This window comes from Canis aureus, chromosome 14 (assembly GCF_053574225.1).
Source record: "Canis aureus isolate CA01 chromosome 14, VMU_Caureus_v.1.0, whole genome shotgun sequence".
Classification (NCBI taxonomy): domain Eukaryota; kingdom Metazoa; phylum Chordata; class Mammalia; order Carnivora; family Canidae; genus Canis; species Canis aureus.
Genome location: NC_135624.1, coordinates 49,114,776 through 49,135,654, shown reverse-complemented (window position 1 = coordinate 49,135,654; position 20,879 = coordinate 49,114,776). Strand labels below are relative to the sequence as shown.

General features: G+C 47.0%; 1 protein-coding gene and 1 long non-coding RNA gene across 6 annotated transcripts in view; one reads left to right on the top strand and one right to left on the bottom strand.

The window, feature by feature from the left end:
* Positions 1 to 20,879, top strand: part of SCFD2 (sec1 family domain containing 2) — a 413,781-nt gene that overhangs the window by 308,558 nt on the left and 84,344 nt on the right. The window lies entirely within an intron of this gene.
* LOC144283641 (uncharacterized) lies at positions 3,300 to 19,647 on the bottom strand. Of its 2 annotated transcripts, none has more exons than XR_013352218.1 (4): positions 19,574 to 19,647; positions 17,513 to 17,593; positions 14,538 to 14,682; positions 3,300 to 4,074 (listed from the first exon to the last, which is right to left on the bottom strand). It is a non-coding gene; the product is annotated as an uncharacterized LOC144283641 (long non-coding RNA). The 2 variants fall into 2 exon arrangements; XR_013352217.1 differs by lacking the exon at positions 3,300 to 4,074 and adding an exon at positions 7,497 to 11,524.

Below are 20,879 nucleotides of genomic sequence, written 5' to 3'. Positions count from 1 at the left end.
TACCTTTTACCATTCCCAAGGCCGAGAGGAAAACAAGAAAAAGTGATGTCAGAGAGTGTCTCCCTGAAGGCTGTAGGGAGCTTCTCTGCATGGTCCACTCCAGACCTCCTCCTCCTGGTTCTACTCCAGAGAAGGCCCCACAGAAGCAGAAGGCTTGTCCCTCCACACCTGCTCCCAGGAAAGACCAGAGCACACATGACAAAAGGCTTTTTGTCTTTTTATTTTTTGCCATGGGACGTTCCTACCACCGGGCCCACCCGTGTTTTCCCAAAGCTCTTTTATCCCTTGATCCCACTCCAGAGGGTCCCTGTCTTGAGGGTTGGGTGGGAGGAGGGGAGCCTGGAGCTCTCTTCAAAAGCTCATGTGGAGCCAACAATAACAACCTGCTATAGACAGGCAAGGGCACAAGGGAGAGATTCCAGAGCGGGCTCAGAGGGATACAGGCCTTAATGTCTCCAGTGCCGCAGCCGAGAGAGGTCCTTGGTTTGGGAAAAGAAGGTCATGGTCCCCTGAGCCAGACCTAGTTAGTACTTGGCCTGAAGTCATTATGCATGCCCCTGTAGGAAGATAAAAGTCAAACATTTGAAATGTCCCTAATGGCACTGCTATTCCGATGTTTTAGACACACACACACACACACACACACACACACACACACGCAACCCTACGCTCTCTTTGAAAAGAGATTTGACTGTGCTTCCAGTGAGTAGCTTTTCCAGTAGAAGCCCTGGAATGCAGCCTTATCTTCCCCTTCTCTTGGGCTGATCCTTCGTCCTGGCTGCTGACCTTTCTCCTTCCTCAACACGAGGCAGTCGCTTGATTGGGAAGAGTAACAGATGCAGACAAGCCTAATTTGTTCTTGGCAAGAACCACAATCTGCATTTCTGTGGGGTCAGGAGTATCATAAATAATTCATAGGGTTCTGGTTTTCTGAGATGTGATGGGCCAAATTAGCCAGAATTTCATTGTGTTCCCCCCAAACCCCATCCACCCCTGTAGCCGCTTCTGCCCTAAGCCAGCATCTCCCCCTCTTATTCCTTAGAAGGGGAAGGGAGGAGAGCTCTCTCCAGATGAACATAAAACACATTGAGTTGGTATGTGAAGATGCTGTGATGCAGAAACTGGGACATCTTGAAAGGCAAAACATAAAACAGCATTTTTAAAAGGGAAAATCGCTCCAATGTGTTTCCAGTATGGGCCCATAGGCCCCGGGCAGGAGGCTGCAGGCCCTCTCGGGGGAGTCCGCTCCAGCTGGATGGCTTTTCTCATCTCTCTTGTCCTCTTGTCGTCTGCGCAGCAGGGCCCCGAGATCTTTTTGCTCCAGCTCCGGAGACAGTGGGTCCTAAGGCTCAAAGAGGCTGGGAATGTCAGCGTGACCCTCTGAATGCCTGTGGCACCCTCTGTCTCTTTTGCATTTTAAAAATTCAAGTAATAAGCCCAGCCTGACTCAGAGTTGTCAACCCCGTCATCCGGAGTGACCTGTCCTTTGGGACTTAATTCCCTTTTAACCAGAGATTGAGGAAGAAAGTGACTCAAAAGGCAGACCTCGGTCTTCTGAGTAATGTCATTGAGGCACAGAGCGGTGGCTAAATGGACCAGAGTGACGCTTGGGCTCCATCTGGGGTGGACAGAGACCCCAGCTCAGAGCGTCCGCTGGCATCAGCAGGGCGTCCCGGCTCACTGCCCACTGTCCTGGCCCCCCAATCCCTGGAGAGGAGGAGTGGGGGACCCCATTGGCTGGCTGTGTGTGGGAGCCAGGCCAGCAGTGGAATGCACCGGGAATCCCACTTATGTCTACCCTTTCTACCTCAGGCTTCACGTTTGTCCCTTCTCCCTCCCCTCTGGCCCTGTCTCTTTGCCCCTTCCCTTTGAGATGGAGTCAGGGGAGGTGTCCATCCCTCAAAGTACACAGTACTTAGCAGCTTTCAACAAGGTTTGTTGGGAAAGGCTGAAGGAGATGAAAGGTTTGGGGATTATCGATGACCTGCTATTTCTCTTCCCATTTTACTGAGACGGGGCGTGATGCTCATCAATTAAGTGCTTCTCCAACAGCAGTGACTCAATCTTGCTTCTTGCTTTTAAGAAGCATCTAGAAGGGAGACACAGTAAACACAATAATCACTCCATGGCGTCCATTTGCTTCCTCTCTTACAGTAGGTATCATTCAGGGGTGAGTTAACTTCTTCTCCAGCAACAGGCGTTGGTAAGATCATTGATGCGGGAGAGATTTGTAAAATTGTTTTTTTTTTTTAAATGTTGATGACAGTGATGAATACGCTTTCTGATATTACGCAGATACCCTCATTCTTTACTAGTGTAATGAGGTGGATTCCTTTGCATCGTCAACAGTGAGAGCAGAAAGGATGTCAGTGTACATGGCTCTGTAGAGTCTCAGGGGCAGACAGGACTTCCCTGGGCGGCGGCCTGTGTGTGTGGAGAGTAGGGTGGAGGAAGGGAGAGAGTGTGCAGACAGAGGGCAGGCCCCACCACCCGACGTTCCCGGGGCGCGCTTGGCTGATCCGTGCTTACCCGGCCTCTGGGGTGAGGCCCCTGGGTCAGATGGACCACATCATCTCTAAGTTCCTCACTGAACACTGTGCCTCCCAGCCCATCCTCCACCTTTGACAGATGAGGACACCGTGGCCAGAGCATTTAATCACCCCATCCAAGGTCAGTTCTAGAAGAGCCAGAAGTAGAACCCAGTTCTCTGGCTCTGAGTCCCCTGTGCTTCCCACTTCCCCACTACCATTTCAGGGTGGCCAGGGACAGTGTAAGATGGTAGTGAAGTGCTGGCACTTTGCAGAACAGTAAATTAGCAAGGCAATGTGAAGGAAAAGTAGGGATCCTCTGACCTTGGTCACACAGTCCATCCAAAATGTGTCCAGAACAGCCCGGCTTTCTGGTATACCCAGTGGTAACCCACAGCCCGGCGGATATTTGTCATTTCTCTCCCAGCCATTTAGGGGAGCCATTAGGGGATCCTAGCCTGAGGGTGCCCCCTGACCCAGGAGTGGCCTCCACGGCTGCCCCTTCCAAACCCAGTTGTCTAGAGTGGGGCCAGCCCCAGGACGGAGATGGGTGGGGGGCCGGGCAAGGCACATGGGTACCCCCAGCTCCTTCACCATGGCACTCCCAGCAGACCCACAGTTTGGGGCACTAGTCATCTTTTTGATAACCCCAGTTCTCTCCTACACTTCCTTCTGTCCTCAGCTCTTTTGCTAAGGGTACAGCTCTTTTTCTGTCAGGTACGAAGCAGTCTATGAATAATTTTAACGTCAAGAAATATACTGTACCTATCTTCATTAAAATGGCATAGCATTTTACTTTCACCAAACAACCACGTGTCCCAGCCCCTTGTCCCTGTCCTTGTTCCCTCAGCATTCTTAAAGCAGTCATTTTGAGGAGAGAAACAGCATATGTAAGAAAATTACATGGAGCCTATGAACACACTTAAGGCCGAAACATAGAGCCGCGTTCAGACAGGCATCCTGGTGAAAGAGCCACTGAAAGGATTTTGATGATTTAGTTGCAGCATGTAAATAAAAGATCTGATTAAAGAAAAAAAAGTATATAAGAAAAATACACACGTTTTAAGGTTGCTTGGGCAAATGTATCCACTGGACAGACCTGTCCATGTTTAAAGTTTGTACCCTACCTCTTTCCAAAAGGATTTAAGATAGCTTCGGGTCACATATCAGCAGATAGAACGATCTGAACTCAACATTTTAATGCCAGTGTGATTTCCTGCCTGCCCAAGGCTCCCATTTCCACAGTCACACTACCACCCCAGGTTCTGGAACCAGAGAGAATTAAAAGTGCTTCCCTCGCAGGGCAGTGGGGCGGATCAATGCCAAGTCCCCTTGAGGCTGGTGCTGTTCAGAGGTGAGGTGGTGGTAAGCAGGCTCTTCATCTGTCTCCAGTGACGTACTCCTTTTGCGCAGCCTTAGCCAAAGTTCTATCTCAGTGCCAGTGTTGTTTGCGTAAGCTGAGTTCTAAGTTCGCCGAAGTTGGTGGTGGGGCTCTCCCTTCAACCCCAATCCCCGAGGGCATCTCCTTGAGCCCCAGTCTCTCTTCCTAAGGTAGAAAGGCAAGAACATGAATTTTCAAAACCACAGATCTGGGAATGAATGAATCTGGAGTCTGCCTTTTGCTGCTTAAAGCCTCATTTTCCTGACTTTGAAATGGGAAGGGTCACCTACAACACACAGGACCTGACACAAGTATTAATGCACAGTTGCCATTGTTATTAACTTATGTCTCCCCGTGCACACTGGACATCGACCGTCAACCTCCTGAGCCCCCAGTATTGCCAGTAAACAAGCTCCCCTGCAGGCCAAATCTACTCAGGCCATCAGGAGGCCCTCCAGTACCCCTCACTGAACCTCCCTCCTTCCTCCAGCCCAGGTTCTCTCCCCAGTCAGTATGATGTCCTGATGCTGCACACCTGCCTTGCCTTGCTTCCTGCAGCCGCACCTGCCCCATGGCCAAGTGGGTGTGTCCAGACTCTCCCGCACTGTCCCCCACCACCTCAGCCCTGTTCTGGTGGAAGTGAAGGAGGGAGCATAGAGGGGATGCCTAAGAGTTAGAACGGTGGGCTTTTTCGTCAAGATCACCTATATCTCCTCTGTTGGAAAAACCAAGCTTTTAGGTGCTTCATGACTTGTACCCTTTATTTTTTCATTCATTCAAAAACTAGTAGCTGCAAGGGTGAGCACGGTGGACACAGGGCCTGCCCTCAATTTGTTTACAGTTTAGTAAGGGAATAGTCTACGGGTGATAGGTTATACGTTTGTCAAATTTACATGGCAAGTTGCTTAACTCATCTGAGCCTCATTTTCTTCCTCTGAAAAATAGTATCATGAGAGTCTCCACCTATGGTTTGACAAGTAGCCTCAGCTCACCCCTCTGCTGGACCCCACCAGGCGGTACACAGACTGCACACCTGCACGAAGAGCCCTGAATTAAACAATTCACTTTTCACAGCTAAAACCAGGCAGGCACCTTGCAGGTGCACGAGAGTGGGTTGGTATTAATTGTGACGGGAAAACAAGGCTAACAAAACGCACGGGGCATCCAGGGATCCCTGTCATTCAGCGCCTCGTGTCATCCTTAGACGTAAGAAGTCTGCTTCCTTACTGACTGTTGGTGGTTCTTCAGGGGCTGCTGAACCAGGTAAGATGTTTCGGTGTGGACTCCTGCTTCAGCACTCCTCTAAGGGGATAATAAATGAGCCTGGTAAATTTTCCTGCCGCCGTTAACTACTGCCTGTGAGCTGTGTCAAGAGATTATCTGAGCGTGTTGGGATAAATGATAGATTACTTGGAGGCTATTTATAAATGCAGCAATAATGAGGAAACGTGGAAGGAGGCACGAGGGATGAGGGAGGGAGGGATGGGAGGTGATGCCAGAATGTTAACAGTGAGGGCAGAGGAGGAAAACACAAAGGGAGGCCAACAGCTGAGCTGGAAGCACTCAGAGAGGGCAGGAAGGGGGCACAGGGAGTCAGGTGAGAGGAGCACAGAGGGAAGGAGAGGTCATTGTCCACCAACAGAAAAGGCTGAAGTTCAGATCAGCAAAATGCCTCAGGCAAGTTGGGAAGAAGGTGGGATAAAAGAAATGGAAAAAGAAACTCAGGATGAATATAATTCAATGCAGAAATGGAAAACATAGATTAGATTATGTCTATTTTATGTAAACAAAGGAGCAAATGTTTTGCCTGATAGGAAATTACTGAGCTCCTCTGAAGTCACTACTGTGAATATTCCACTGTGGCTTTATCCCCTCCCCACATTTTTAAATTTTTTTGCATTATATTCGAAAGGGATACGCTGGGGAAACCTACAGAGTGTCTTTATTGTAAGTTGAAACTCCTAAATTATAGTATTTCAAATACAGAAATAATATGACATGATATGATAATATTACAGAGGAAATTATAGTATGGATGAAGGCAAAACGGAAGTCGTACTGTGTTACTAAGACTATTTCCATCACCTGTGCTCGGTGTGCTTGATCAATAATGGCATGTCTGTCTCGTATCATAATCCCTTACGATAAATAGATGGATGTAGTGTGGTTTTTATTTCACCAAAAAAGATTAAAGGACTAACCAAATAATCCATAAGTCATTTGCAGAACTAGATCCCTGGTCCACTCTTACAATGAACATTCTTACTGCCCATTCGGCTCATTTTTTGGAAGCAAATAGACCGAGGGATTAGACAGGCTCAGGTGAGAGTCCAGGCTCTCTGATGTGTTAACCTTATAAACTGGCCTCTCCGAGGTTCCCTTTCCTCCTTCTGCAAAATGGGGATACTGTTAGTTTTTCCCCCGGATTATGGTAACTATTGAGATAAAATATATAAAGCATTTGGAACAAGTAGATGGTCAACAAATTTTAGCCATTATCTTCATGCAACAGAAGATAGTTGAAAAGGTGGCATTGCATTAGCAAAAAAAGTAGGGGGAAGAGGGCGGCAAGATTAAATCAAGGAAAAGAAAGAAAATAATTACTTGGAAAAGCATGCTGGTGTCAGTGTATTATATGGTGAAGGGAAATGTATTCCTTTATTGTCCCTGGGTCAGTGTGCTGAAATGGAAAGAAGCACAGAAGTGGAGTAAAGTCAGCCACAGACTTCATGAACTGCTATTAAAAAAAAAGGCTTGGCATCCCTCAGAAGATATTTTAATATGTACTTGAAGATTAAGGTAGTAAGATAAGTAGAAACCAAACTATAAAAACAAGTCTTACACAGATAGAAGCCTGGTGGGTTTTTTTTAAGATTTTATTTATTTATTCATGAGAGACACAGAGAGAGAGGCAGAGACACAGGCAGAGGGAGAAGCAGGCTCCATGCAGGGAACCCAATGTGGGACTCGATCCCAGGACCCCAGGATCACAACCTGACCCAAAGGCAGATGCTCAACCTTGGAGCCCCCCGGGTGCCCCGAAGCCTGTTTTTTTTGTTTTGTTTTGTTTTGTTTTGTTTTTGTTTTTTTGTTTTATTTATTTTTGTTTTTGTTTTTGTTTTTGTTTTTGTTTTAAACCTGTGAATTAGCAGCAGCCATACCCTCCTGTACTTGATGGGCTGAATTTAAATCCCTTCTAGAGCCCCAGGACACACAGGCCTTCTACATTATGTTTGGAACTAGTGTGTTGGATAAACATGGCTCACCGAGCCCAATCATAAAGCAATCCATTTTGTTTCTCACTGTTACTTTATTCGGTAGAGGCCTAGTTCTTCCTCTATCTCTGAGTGAATATTTGGGCAAGGTCACAACTTTTCTGGTCACCCTTAGGAAACACAGCCCTTAGTTAGTAATTGGTTGGCTAACCCCATGGAATAGTCATGCCTTCCAGCTGGACTCCCAGGCATTTTCTGTCTGCTGCAGCTGAAGAAGGGACTGTGACAGGCTGCCTCTGTCTTCCCTCCTGTGAGATTCCATCCTCCTCCTCCTCCTCCTCCTCCTCCTCCTCCTCCTCCTCCTCTCAGAGCTGATAAATCACACTTTCCACCCCTGCAAGGGTAGAGTTCAGAGCGACAGGAGAAGAGCAAGGGGGACACTGGTCATGGTAGAGGTCTCAACCTGCTTGTTCTCTTATATGCACTTGGGTGGGGTCTTTGGGGACACCCCCATCACTGGCGACTCTCGTCTGCAGGTTTTTCTGTGTGCGGAAATGCCATTCTAGCTATCCCGGGGGGGGGGCGGGGGGGTTTGATGAGAGGAAATTGCACTGTGGTGGTTATTTTTTATTTTGATAAGAATGAGTAGTTGTGTGCCATCACCTCCTCAGTTGACAGCATAAAAACCATGAAGGTTAGTTAACTCAAGTAAATGGAAAAAAAAAAAAAAATGAAGGTTAAGTAAATGTGAGCAGAAATGCTCCTGCTTAGAGTTTGTTCAGTGACGAACTTCTTGCTTGTTCCAGTTCACAAGAGGCTCTGATGTTACTGGCAGGTTGCCAATCCCCAGTGTGATAGGTCCGCTCTTCTCAGATGGGATAGCTCACCTCCCCATGAGTTCCCTTAAAAGAGAAATCCTATAGAGCAGCACAGGGAACATGGTCAATGGTATTGTAATAGTGTTGTGTGATGACAGATGGAGCTACTCCTGAGGGGAGGGCGGCCTCACCGTGAATCACTATCACACCTGCAACCAGCGCCACATTGTGTGTCGACTTTGCTTCAATAAAAAAAAATAAAAATAAAAACAAAGGGAAATCCTGTAAAAACGAAGGCACAGAAACGTGTGCTCTGGGGAACCTCAAGAAAAAGGAGAGTAAGATCTAGAAAAAGGGCTGTGTTGAAGAGGAGAACCTTTTTGAAGAAAGGGAAGGCCATTGAAAATGAGTTAGCTCCTCTGTGTTTTTGGAAAACAAGTTCTAGTGAAGGGAGAAAGGGAGTGGTGCCCTCATTCATTTCAAAATCATTTCAGACTTTTATGAGTTTGCAACTGAGTTATGAAGCATGATGTAGCAAGCTCTAGGTTCTCACCAAGTTCTGGGTTGAGCCATATGAAATTGCGATTTTATAGATTTTTTTTTTAAAAAAATGCTCAAATGTTGACAATTCAATCTGGTTCAGATTTTTCTTAACCTCTCATCTCTAATACTGAATTCCACTTCATAGTTGTCTCGAAATTATAAATTTAGATGAGGTACTTCTGTAACCTCACGACCAGATCCTAAGCTTCTTGAGATGGGGAACGGTGACCGACTTACTTTTGCATTCCCTGCAGTACCCAGCGCACAGGGGTTGCTGAGAGAATGCTCATGAACTCATATCACAAACTCAGAGCCATGCTTGAACTTGAACCACCAAATTATTAGCCACCAAATGGCAAAATTAGATTTTGATCACCGGTCTTTCCCTTGATACACAAAGTGGAAGGGAGAAGAAGTTTTAAAACCTTATGTGTGATCAACAATCTCAAGAAAGCTTCATGATTCCCCTCTAAACTGCCCAGGGAAAGAAGGACAGGAAAAGGGGGTTGTGTCCTCCAGGATGTGAAGAGGGTCAGCTCTGCTGGGAAGAGATGGGGCTCGCCCTCCAGCCTCAGATACCCAACCAATCCAAAGAGGCGGCCTGGACGAGCCTGTGCTCCTCCCCTGATGTCAGGCAGGGACAAGAACAGAAGCAGGAACGTCGTCGAGAGGAATCATACACCACTTCTGCCCACACAGTGTCTAAGGAGAAATTATTTCTTGGCAGGGGTTTCAGCATTTTTAAAAATCCCAGTCCCAGCCCGCTCGCTGGTGTTTTTCTGATCTGATTGGAAATTCCCAAGTGTGTTTAGAGCTTTGTTCTAGAATGGGTGAACATTGCTAGAATTGCAGAGTGTCATCTGTTGCATATCTGGAGAAACTTTTTAAAACCTAACTTGACATTAACCTGCTAACTGTGACCCCTAGAATTTCAATCAGATATTTACGTCTTCTAAAATCAGAAAGTCTTCTTAAAAAAAAAAAAAAATCAAAAGTCACCTGATGTTTGTGTTCCTAAATTGGTGTTCCAGTGCAAAACTATTTGCATCTGGCATTTTGGAATCTTCTAAAAGAAGTTTTTCAGACACCTCTAGGGGTGTGATTTCTTAATAGAATAAAACCACCATGGTTTCATAAAATGCTTCTATAAGGCATTAGATGCAGCTCCAAAACACCCTCAAATTTATCAACACCAAAATCCCTAAAGTCACAAAGACCGTATTAGCATTTCATTACAAATGCATTTGGGGTCCTCAGTAACTTGAAAGGCTCCTATTTTAGCATTTAGGATGAAACATAAGGCTAATTAATAAAATATGGAGCTAAGTATCATGCCAAATGAAATAAATATTTATTGGAAATAACTAAAACAACTTTGCTGCAGTAGAGAGGTCCTAAAACTGTGCTCGAAGGAATGCAGAATATGTTGCTATGTTTTCACAAACACATGCTGAATATTATGTCCAGCTCTCCAGGGCTGGGTAGGAGCAGGGCAAGGATTACCCCTAATGCCAGGGAGCAGTCACACAGTCAAACAGTATTAAATAAGCATATTATGATCAATACCCTTAAACCCCCAAGAGAAATTTTAAAGCTTCAACTGTCTGAGGTTTAGCTCTGTGGCTCCCAATTAACTGAGCGAGTTGTGTTTTTAAATACCCATGTCCTGCTGAAAATTCCCCATAGCTTTTTTTTTTTTTTTTAAAGCTGTAAAATGTGTCTCTGGTGACAAAATTCACCTTTAATAAGTTTCAGAAGGTTTTGATAGTTCATTCACACTTTAGCCTACAAACGACGTAGGCAAGTAAGCAAAATCGTTTTCCCCATCCTCTGCATGGTTGGGAAGAGTACAAAATCCAGCTGTGTTTCATTAAAGCGGTTTTGGAAAGTCCGAGACAGCGCATGAGGAAAAGAGGACTCGAAAGTCCGTACTTGGAACCTGAGGCTACACATTGCACTTGGTTCTCTGTGCCTCTCTCCCTCTACACCAGATGCTGGGCCATTTTAAGCCTCTGCTGACCTAAGGGTTTGCCACTGATGATTCAACAGCAAGAGCTACTTAGGCCTGTTCAGCATTCACAGTTCATAAGCAATTGCCCATTCATCTGTCATATGATGGTCACTTTTAGTTCATGTGTGCCCCAGAGGACCCTGATTTCAGAGCAGCTTCAACCTTTGTAAGCTCTTTTATGAGGCCAGTCCCATTGGAAAGCATTAGATCCTAGTGACAATCACCTTGTGGCTCTTTTGTTTCCCTGATAAAGAACCCAAAGCGGCCTGGATCCTCATAGCAGTGTTTGTAGGGCACCCTTGACAATAGTGGCTTTGTGGCACAGTGCTGAGGTCATCATTTTCTAAAGCAGCACAGAAAGGTGCTCTGAGGCACAAGCCAACACTCAAATTCCTCAACTGGCCATGTCAGTGGTTTTAACTTTACACACGCTCCTTCCTTTTTGTTTCAAGATGAATATATCCAACGAGGCCCCGGCCCCTCCCAAAGTGAGAGTTTTGCAGAAAGTGCCTTTGAAGTCACTCGCCAACTGGGGTCATATTTACAAGGTACTTCACTGGCTTCCTGTTTGGGAAGCTGGCAGAGGCAGCAATGAGCAGGCCTAAGACATGCTTTCAAAGGGGCCGTGATCCCCTTCTTCATCCACCCAAGGTGCTCCAGCCGCTTGGCAAAGAAGCGTTAAGCTAATTACCCTAGCTGGGCAGTCACAGAGCTAGGTGGCATCAGGTTTGGGGAGAGCCTTTCTCTTAGGAAAGCAGATGTCCCACCAAAAGAGCTTAAATTCTCCAGGACAGATGAGATCAGATGAGGTGTCAGTCTTAAGGAATGCTTTTTTAGCAGCAGACTCGCATACGAGGTTCGCTCCTGAAGCAAACAGGAGTGGATGTTGTTTTTCCCATGTTCTGAGCAATGGAGCCAAGCCGGAGAAAAGGAGCCGGTGTGTGACTCTGGCTCCTCCTGCGTGTTTCCAGCAGAGGTCACCACTTTCACAATGTAAGATGGGTTTCCGAGTCTGAAGCCGGTTAGTTCTATAAATTACAATCAACAAGTTATTGAAAGGAGCCCTTGGTTTCTGGAACTGAGAACAAACCCTCTACAAGCTACTTTATCCTTGTAGAGAAAGAAAAAATAGCAATTATTTAGAAAATGTAGGTCATTCGAGCAGTTTAACATAGATCTTGGTATTTGAGATAAGTCCCTACTAACCTAAACACGTCTCTCTTGAACATTTGTGTGCACAGGCGTGCAACTGTGGTCTTAAAATTACTTTGGCTGCTTTAAAATGTGGGTCTTCTCCCGTTTAGGATATTTAATATGAAAGACGGGTCATAAATATTACTTATTACAAAGCTCTGCTGCACTGTGATTTCGGTTGTATCTACCTTTGAAACCAATTTTACAGCCATTGAAAATGATGATCGCAGATAACTAACCATTTGAATTTAGTTTTATAGGATCCGATGCCCTTAAGTGGCTAGGCAGTTATCGTGGCCTCTTGTTTCTTGTGAACTTATGTAGACACTTGTCTGGCAAGCATCCAGAACTTACAGTTAAGGCATCAAAACAATACCTCGTGTAGGTTGAACCGTAACATTCTCACAAGCCTTTATAATAAAGCAAGGGATCAAGGAGTTCACGCTGGAACTCAATAAAAATACTTTAAGAGAGAATAGGGAATAATGATCATAAATAGTGCCCAATGGAAATCCTTGAAAATGGATTGTCTAAAATATGTTTGTCGCCCCCCCGTGGATCATTATTTTGACTATTTCTGTCATATAAATCTCCCTAAAATAAAGCGTAGATAGAGAGTAAAGGTTGCTACTTCTGCCCCAGTGGATTGCTTTGCGCGCAGTTTGCTGGCGGCTGGACCATTTTGAACAGTAGAGAGCAGTAGAGGAGTATCAGAGCACAGAGCTGGCCAAAAATCAAGATACTGGGGAACAAAATAAAGGCATGTTCTCTTAAAAGGATGTGCAGTTTCTACTGACAGAGTTTGAACTCTGTCATGTATGTTGTACATGTATCCATTTCAGAGAATGGATAAGGAACATCCGAACAATAAGCCATCACACAGGAATGCCAGGAATACTGATAAGCTATTCCTTGTAAAGGTAAAGCTCTTTCCTTTGGAAGAGTGGAAAAATTCAGTAACAAATTCTGTACAAGCTTCAGATCATCGTCAATAGCCATAACCGAAAGCGGGTCTCAGACTCGTCATATAGGGGAAGAACCAAAATCATATCGTATCTATGAATGCCAGTTTATACCGAACATTCACGACACTTGCATCAATTTGCTAGTAAGTGTGTCTGTCACCCACGACCTAGTCAAGGAGCCTGTGCACAAAGGACACCATAATTTACAATATAAATCTCTTTTCTCCTTGGCCTTAGTAACCCCACTGGTGTGGTGAAAATGCCTGTGATAAAAACAGCGGTATCACTGCCACCACGCCTACCCTGTGCCAGACACCATGCGGTTCACATCTATTACACTGTTTCCATTTCAATAACCTTTCTCTTTTCTAAAATTTCTTTTATTTACTCATGAGAGGCACAGAAGGAGAAGCAGAGACACAGGCAGAGGGAGAAGCAGGGTACCTGCGGGAAGCCCAATGTGGGACTCGAACCCAGGATCCCGGGATCATGACCTGAGCCGAAGGCAGATGCTCAACCACGAGTCACCCAGGTGCCCCCAATGTTTCCATTTCAAACCTGACTTGAGTTCATGTCCAAAACCCAATTCTTAGTGCCTTGTCCTTATTCCTGTCCATCTCTTAAATGGTATCCTCATCCACCCAAGTAGTCACCCTTGATCCTTCCTTCTTCCTTATCTCCCATGACAAGTTCTCTGGATTCTGATCCTAAAATATACTTCGCTCCCATTCCCTTCTTTCCAATTCCACGGTCACACCCTCACAGGGTGACAGGCATCTCACACCTTCACCACAGCTAAAGCCTGGTCTTTCTCCTTCCAGCAGAAGTTTGGTCTTTATATTAGAAAAGATGGATCAGATCCTAGCACTTCCCTGCATGAAACCCTTTGGCTGGTGCCCATTGAACTTGGAATGCAATCCAAACCCCTCATGATGGCCCACCATGCCGTGACCAACCCCGCCTCCCCCGCCAACACCCTCACACCACACCCACTCCAAGTCCTCTGACTTAGGACCTTCCCACATGATGTCTCTAGCCTGAAGGCTGTGTGATCTGGGGAAGTCACCTAACCTTCTGGGCCTTGGTTTTCTCCACCATAAAAGAGGAGCTTGGTCTTTTTCCAACAGTGACCTTCCTGTTTCCTTTGAGAAGACAAGTTCTCTTGAATTTATCTTTTAATAAATTCTACCAAGCACTGATCCTGAAATAATATGAGAAGTTAGCCACATGCCCACTGGAAAATATTTTCCAAGTATAGTACAGAATATAAAACGCTTTGAAACTGAGATGTATCTGTTAACCAGCAATGTTTTCAATTAATAGAGGGATGTTTATACCGTATGAGAAGCCTTACAGCTTAAATTACAGCAGGAGAGGAGACTTAATCCTTAGAAAGTAAATTCACTGCTGTCTCACTAGGTTCTGTCTGAGTACCCCAGCTCCATGGGGGTACAGATCGAAACTGGCACTCTGGCCGTCCTTTTTAAAAGTGCATTTTTGAGGTTTTCAAGGCTTATACTATTCTCATCAGCAGGACAGTATTGTCAGGTTTCCAATTTCCTATTGTCGGGCACCCAAACCAGAATTCTGGGCCAAATTTCCTATAAACAGAGCCACCCCCACGCCAAGTCAATCCAGTTCTGCAAGCTTTGTTGAGTCTCTGTTAGAGGCCAGGCACCTGCCAGCTCCAGGCTGCAACAAGGAGATCCGGGGCTTAGCCCTCAGAAGCATCCTGGAGCAGCAGGCTGACCCAGACGCAAACAGATCGCGTTGGGGGGCTGGTGAAATAGTAGAGGAGAGGCTGGGGTCTCTCGGGCAACAGAGCAATCTTCTCAGTGTGGAGGGAAAAGGCGAAGTGTGATGGGCGGATATGCAGCCTTACCTGAAATGACTCCTGCCATCCTTTGTCGCTGGGACGTGGGACATCTCTTCACCCCTGCTGGGCACCACTGTGTAGAGAAGAGGAGCCTGAAGACTGGGGGGACCCTGGGCAAATTCCTCGACACCTCTGAACTGTGCTTCACCACCTGTAAGACGGGGATGATTGGGTTGTTGCGAGAACAGACCAAGTGAAGAAATGTGGAGGGCTGGGTTAGCACCGTGCCTCGCCCGCGGTGCGCACCTGCCGTCATGAGCGTCTCCAACAGCATCATCGTGACCCATTCTTAAGGCTGGGTTCAGGAGCGGGACCGCCCAACCATATGTGCATGTGGAAGGTGTCTAACGGGGCCGAACGGCCGGATCGCCAGCTCTGGGGGACGCCGTTGACTTTGCAGCCAGGATAAATGTGTCCCTCGGACTGGGCCATGCGGCAGCTTAAGGGAAAGCAAGATGGGAAGTAATCCGGAGACAGGAAAACTGGAGTGGGGGGAGTGGGGAGAGCAGGTGGTAGGAGGTTTGTAGTGGCAGTGACTGAGCAGGTGGGGACGGTAAGGACGTGCGGGCCCACCTGAGCAACTGTGGGTTGCTGGCTGCAGCGGGTGTGCTGAGGGCAGAGGTGCGCTGTGGAATTCAACTCAGACTAGCGTCTGCTTCTTTTCTTTTTAAGATTTTACTTATTTATTCATGAGAGACACAGAGAGGGAGGCAGAGACCCAGGCAGAGGGAGAAGCAGGCTCCCTGCAGGAGCCCAATGTGGGACTCGATCCTGGGTCTCCAGGATCAGGCCCTGGGCTGAAGGCGGGTGCTAAACTGCTGAGCCACCTGGACTGCCCAGGAGGGAACTTTCATTTTATTATTTTTTAAAGATTTTACTTATTTATTCATGAGAGACACAGGGAGAGAGGCAGAGACCCAGGCAGAGGGAGAAGCAGGCTCCCTGCGGGGAGCCCGATGCAGGACTGGATCCCAGGACCCCGGGGTCACGCCCTGGGCCAAAGGCAGATGCTCAGCCACTCAGCCACCCAGGCGCCCTAGCGTCTGTTTCTGAATCTGTGTCTCCAACTTCTCTCCAAAAGCAAAGTACACATGATTTTAGATGAGAGCGATTTTGTCCTACCAAGCGTGTCTCTTCCTCTTAGGAGTCTACATAACTGGGATTGACTCCGTAACCTCACCCAGCGAGCTGCAGGGCCAGGACTAGTGGCGGGATCTTGTTTGGGTTTGCTGTTGCAGCAATCTTCTGCAAGACTGACCCAGCTAATTCTGCATTCATGATTTCCGTCACCGAAGGCACCATTTCAGTGTCGTCCCCTAGGAGTTGTAGGAGAGTTCTTCATTTTGCTACTGCACGTTTAAATGTGCCTCTTCATGGGAGCATGAGGAGCATGGGGTTTTAATGACACAGAAGAAGGAAAATCTGTGTATCCTTTTGTAAAGGTAACCTCGGAACCACCTGCAATAAGAGAGGCAGAGAAGAGCAGTGGTTGTGTCACCGCCTGGTCCCGGGCAAGCCTGGGTGCAGGGTCTAATCTCCACACCTGGAGGCTGGGGGAAGGCTTGGTGGCTGGAGGCCTGCAGGGAGCTTTCCTTTGCCCCTGTCGGGTCCCAGAATGTCTCTTCTAGTTCACCTGACTATTAACTCCATTCAAAGAAAACCAGAATTAGTTTAATACCTCGCATTTAGCCAAACCACATTTCTGGAGGGGATTTCATTTTTGCCCCTGCCTTCCCCAAGGGCGATACCTCCTCAGATGTGCCACATTTGAAGTGTGGCTTCTTCACTCCAAGGGGGGCCAGAACCAGAGCGCTGTCGACACCTTGATCATATCCCAGGTCCCCTCCGTAGAGCACACATTTGAGCTGAGACTTCATGTCACACGGTTTACCCTTTACCCGCTGCTCCTTCCTTTTTGTTTTTTTTAAAGCAAAATACTCCCTTCCATTTTTCAAAACAATTGCTCATAATGAACATCCTCTACTTAGGGAAAAAAAAAAAAAAACTAAAAACAAACGTTAAAGAAATAAACCATCATACAATTTGATAATTTTATAATAAAAATAATTAATAATAATAATAACAGTAATAGCTACTGTTTGTTGAATCCTAGCCGTAGATAAGTTCACCCATACTCTGAAGAGGGTGTTTGTTGGAAATGCCTAAAAAATAAGAAATCACCCTGAATCTGGCTTTGAAATCCAACCCCATTCAATCTCATACATGACTCCAGGCTTCTGACCAACCCCACATCAAAAAACCCTTGCAGGGGCTTTCTCTCGTCTGCAGTAAGCAGTTCTCTTTCTCCTTCTCAGGCCGTCAGAACTTACCGGAGGGAGAGCCCCGGCCTCAGCGAGCCTTACTTACAAGCCTGAATCCTGGGCAAGGCTGTGTCCATCTAATTCATCCCTATCAAACTCCTTATTATATGTTCAGCCTCCCAGCTGCTGTTAGAGAAACTAGCCAGTCACTCTGTCTTTATTCCTGAGCAGAGGGTCTGCTTCAGATCTCGCCATCTTTAGCTGAGTGGAATAATCTAGAAGCAAACGGATGCCTGGTTTTCTCGTCCTCCCTGGCCAGATGCCTTCATCTCTCCTCTGGCCTGTGGTCGGGCCCCCTGAGCCCACGTAGACCCAAAGGCAGCCCCTGCTGCTCTAGTTCTCCTCCGATGATGCCTGATTGGCACTCCTCCCGCAAAGTTCTCACCTCCTCAGCCCTGTGAAGAGGGAGAGGGTGTGAATGCCTCTCCACCTTAAGGGTGGAATATGATAGACCCTTAACATTCTTAGGAACTCGTCCTAAGCCTTTAGCCCATGCTCAGGTTCATAAATGATGCTATAATAGCACATAATTTCTCCCACAGAGTGCAGTCAAGTGTAAGTGGCCTCTCCAAAACCATGATGATGCCATAAATATTATGCAAAGATACTTGAATTTCTTCTAAGAATTGTCAGATGTACACAACTCACGCTTCTCCCCACCTCCAGCAGCAGTACACGGAGTCAGCTCCTGTGGGGCAGTTGGTGCAAGGAAGAGTTGCCACGGCAAGGGAGGTCCAGTGCCTACGGGCAGATCGAGAACAGCAGGAGGATAATAAAAACTGGCACAGTGCTCCCTGTGGGTGAGGCTCTGTGCTGAAAGCTTTACATAACTCACTCCTAATCCTCCAGCAACTTGCAAGGTAGATGCTATGATTTCCCCCATTTCTCAGAGGAGAACACTAAAGCACAGAGACACTGAATAACTCACCCAAGACTCCCCCAGCTAGCGAGGAGTGTGACGAGGATACCGATCCGGGCCGCCTGTCCCCAGCATCAATGCCACCACCTCAAGTCTGGAATCTCTCTCAACATGAGCAAATAATAAAGTTGGGATGCGCCGCAGTTCCAGAGCAGTTGGCTGGGCTCTCTGTGAGTGGAACACCCATACCTGCCACCAGTGCGTGGCATTCGAATCCATGCTTGAGGCCAGTGGCAGATTGTCACCCGTCTTAGGTGTCTGGGTCCCCGGGAATGTGAACCCCTTCAGTGCTGGGGACATGTTGGCCTTCCAAAGTCACTGGGCCCACTTCCTCTCCAGTTCATCAAGCTGTGTATTTCTAGTTTGTGGCAGCCCCCTTCCCCTCCACCAGACTTTTCCACCTTTCAGGAGGAGGCTAAGCCCTGGGAGAAAGCTCTGGGTCTGGAGACAGTATTTCTGATGTAAGAGAAGGCTGAGGAGAAGGAAGCAACTATTTCCTATGACTTAAAAGGAGCAAATAGTTTTCTACCTGCCTCTGGAAAACCAGGGAAATGCCTCCCCCTAACACCTTCCGAGCATCGAAGCTGCTAGTAGGAGTTGCTTGATTTAAATACAGCAGCACCGGGGGATCCCTGGGTGGCTCAGCGGTTTGGCGCCTGCCTTTGGCCTAGGGCGCGATCCTGGAGTCCCGGGATCAAGTCCCAGGTCAGGCTCCCGGCATGGAGCCTGCTTCTCCCTCCTCCTTTGTCTCTGCCTCTCTCTCTCTCTATGTCTACCATAAATAAATAAATAAATCTTTAAAAAAAATTTAAATACAGCAGCACCCTTCAGCTAAGTAGCTGAACTTTATTCCCACTGCTTTCTTTCACAAAATCTTCTGCTATAAATTCAAATTTGTATGAGAATAGAATCTTAGAAACAGCCAACCATTTCCTTCGTGTTCCCTGGGCTTTCTATCCTTTTTATAAGAAAAAGCAACCACCACCACCCTGAATTAAAGAAGAGTCCCTTTTAGCAAAATGAGCAATTATTTCCATTTTTCGCCTGTTGTCTTCCACCCCGGGAGCAGATTATTAACATGTTTCCCTAATGTCCTTGCAGCTCATAGTAGTAGAATAACTCCAGCAACACAGTCCTGGAAACCGAGAGGCTTAAACACAGCTCGGAGTCACACCTCGCTCGCTCTGCATCTCTAACTCCTGTCCGCAGAGGGCTCTGCTTGTGGCAATCACTCAGGCCTCCGTGGGAAGGATCCAGACCCACACTTCCACCATCACGGGGACAGGGGGAGGAGAAATAGCAGATCACGGACAGGCCCTAGAAATTTGCTCTGAAAGTAACACCCAACCCCTTAGCTCCTTCCCACCAGCCGAAGAAGTCCTGTAGCCAGCGCAGCTGCAGGGAAGATGGGGTATACGTGTGCTCCCGGGAGGACAAGGAATGGGACGCGACAGAGCAGCCCTTGTCAACTCCATGACTGTATTATTATTATATTCTACATGGAACTGTTCTTTACCAAACTGCTTTTCGGCTGTTAATGGTTTCAGCCGAAGCCATGAATTTATATATGATTTTAGAACAGGTATTTGGATGTGTTCTGTGGCACCATCTCCAGGTAACACATGGCTGCCCCTATATGAGATCCCTTGTACGTGTGCACACACATCCCCCCCCACACACACACATAGGCACCCAGACACACAGCAGGCTGCCGATCCCCACGCCGGCGGCTTCCTCCCCACCACTTCCCAGTTGTGTTTTGCAGCAAGAGGAGTATAAATCAGAGGTCCCGTCATACCCACTTTGCCGTAGCTGGGTTCTTGGCCGCCTCTGCACAGCCTTCCTCTTTTGTGGTAAGGAATGCATGCCAGCCAGCTGCACAAATACTGAGCACCACGCGCACGCACACACTCACATGCATACACGTGTGATCACCTGTTTGCCCTGAGGCCACAGATTGGAAGATCAGACACAAAGCTTAGCTCAGCAATACGACCAAACGGGCTTGCATGTTCTGATTTGTTCCCATTTGAACTCAGATTGTGGTCATAAGTACCTTATAGACCCTGCCCTGTCCTAAGATTGCCTTTTGGGCCTAGCATTTAAAAGGTCCAGCAGCAGCTCTCTCAGCTCTCTCTGCACAGCTGAATGACGGAGAGCTGTGCCCTTGGCCCTAGCACAGTGCCTGGCACCCAGAAGTCACATCCAAGTGAGAAGAGAGATGATTTTAGGCATGAAGAGAGGGCACATGGAAGCTTGTGCTGCCCCTGTGAAAGTGGTGTCATTCCCCAGTCATAAAATGTCGTCTATAAATCCGGGTCATAGGACCATGGTGGCTTCTGAGTGGAATTACTGTGTATTGCCGGTCTTTCAGATTATAAAGTAAAATGTTAGTGGGATGCTAGAGCCACCTGTCCTGTAGTGGAGTACATACATTTAATTAAAAAATTAGTGACTGAGGGGCACTTGGGTGGCTCAGCGGTTCAGCGGCTGCCTTCAGCCCAGGGTGTGATCCCAGAGTCCTGGAATCAAGTCCCACATTGGGCTCCCTGCATGGAGCCTGCTTCTCCCTCTGTGTCTCTGCCTCTCTCTGTGTCTCTCATGAATAAATAAAATATTTAAGAAAAAAAAAAGAACTGGAAGCAACTCAACAGCCATGTGAGTCAGATAGAGAAGGGGATGGGACAGGATGGCACAGAGCATGAGCCGAGGTGGCCCACAGGGCTAGTGGACAGAGGGCCGCTACATTACATAGGTATGTTATACACATGTAATATTATACATATTATATAATAGGTGTATATTTCTTAGAATAAGAGCTGAAGCCTCTCATAAGTGCTTTAAAATGTTAGTTCTCGCAGGGGTTCTTGTGCCCCAGATGCTAAATCGTATTTAGGACAAAGGCTCAGAAATAGAGGCAAGCTGGTGTTCCTTGAAGAAGAGGGCCAACTCTACACTAGAGAATCAGGAGATAGATAGGTGAGAGCAGAAAGTTGTAGAATGTGGGACGCCTGGGTGGCTCAGTGGTTGAGTGTCTGCCTTCAGCTCAGGGTGTGATCCCAGGGTCCCAGGATCAAGTCCCATATTGCACTCCCTGAGCGGAGCCTG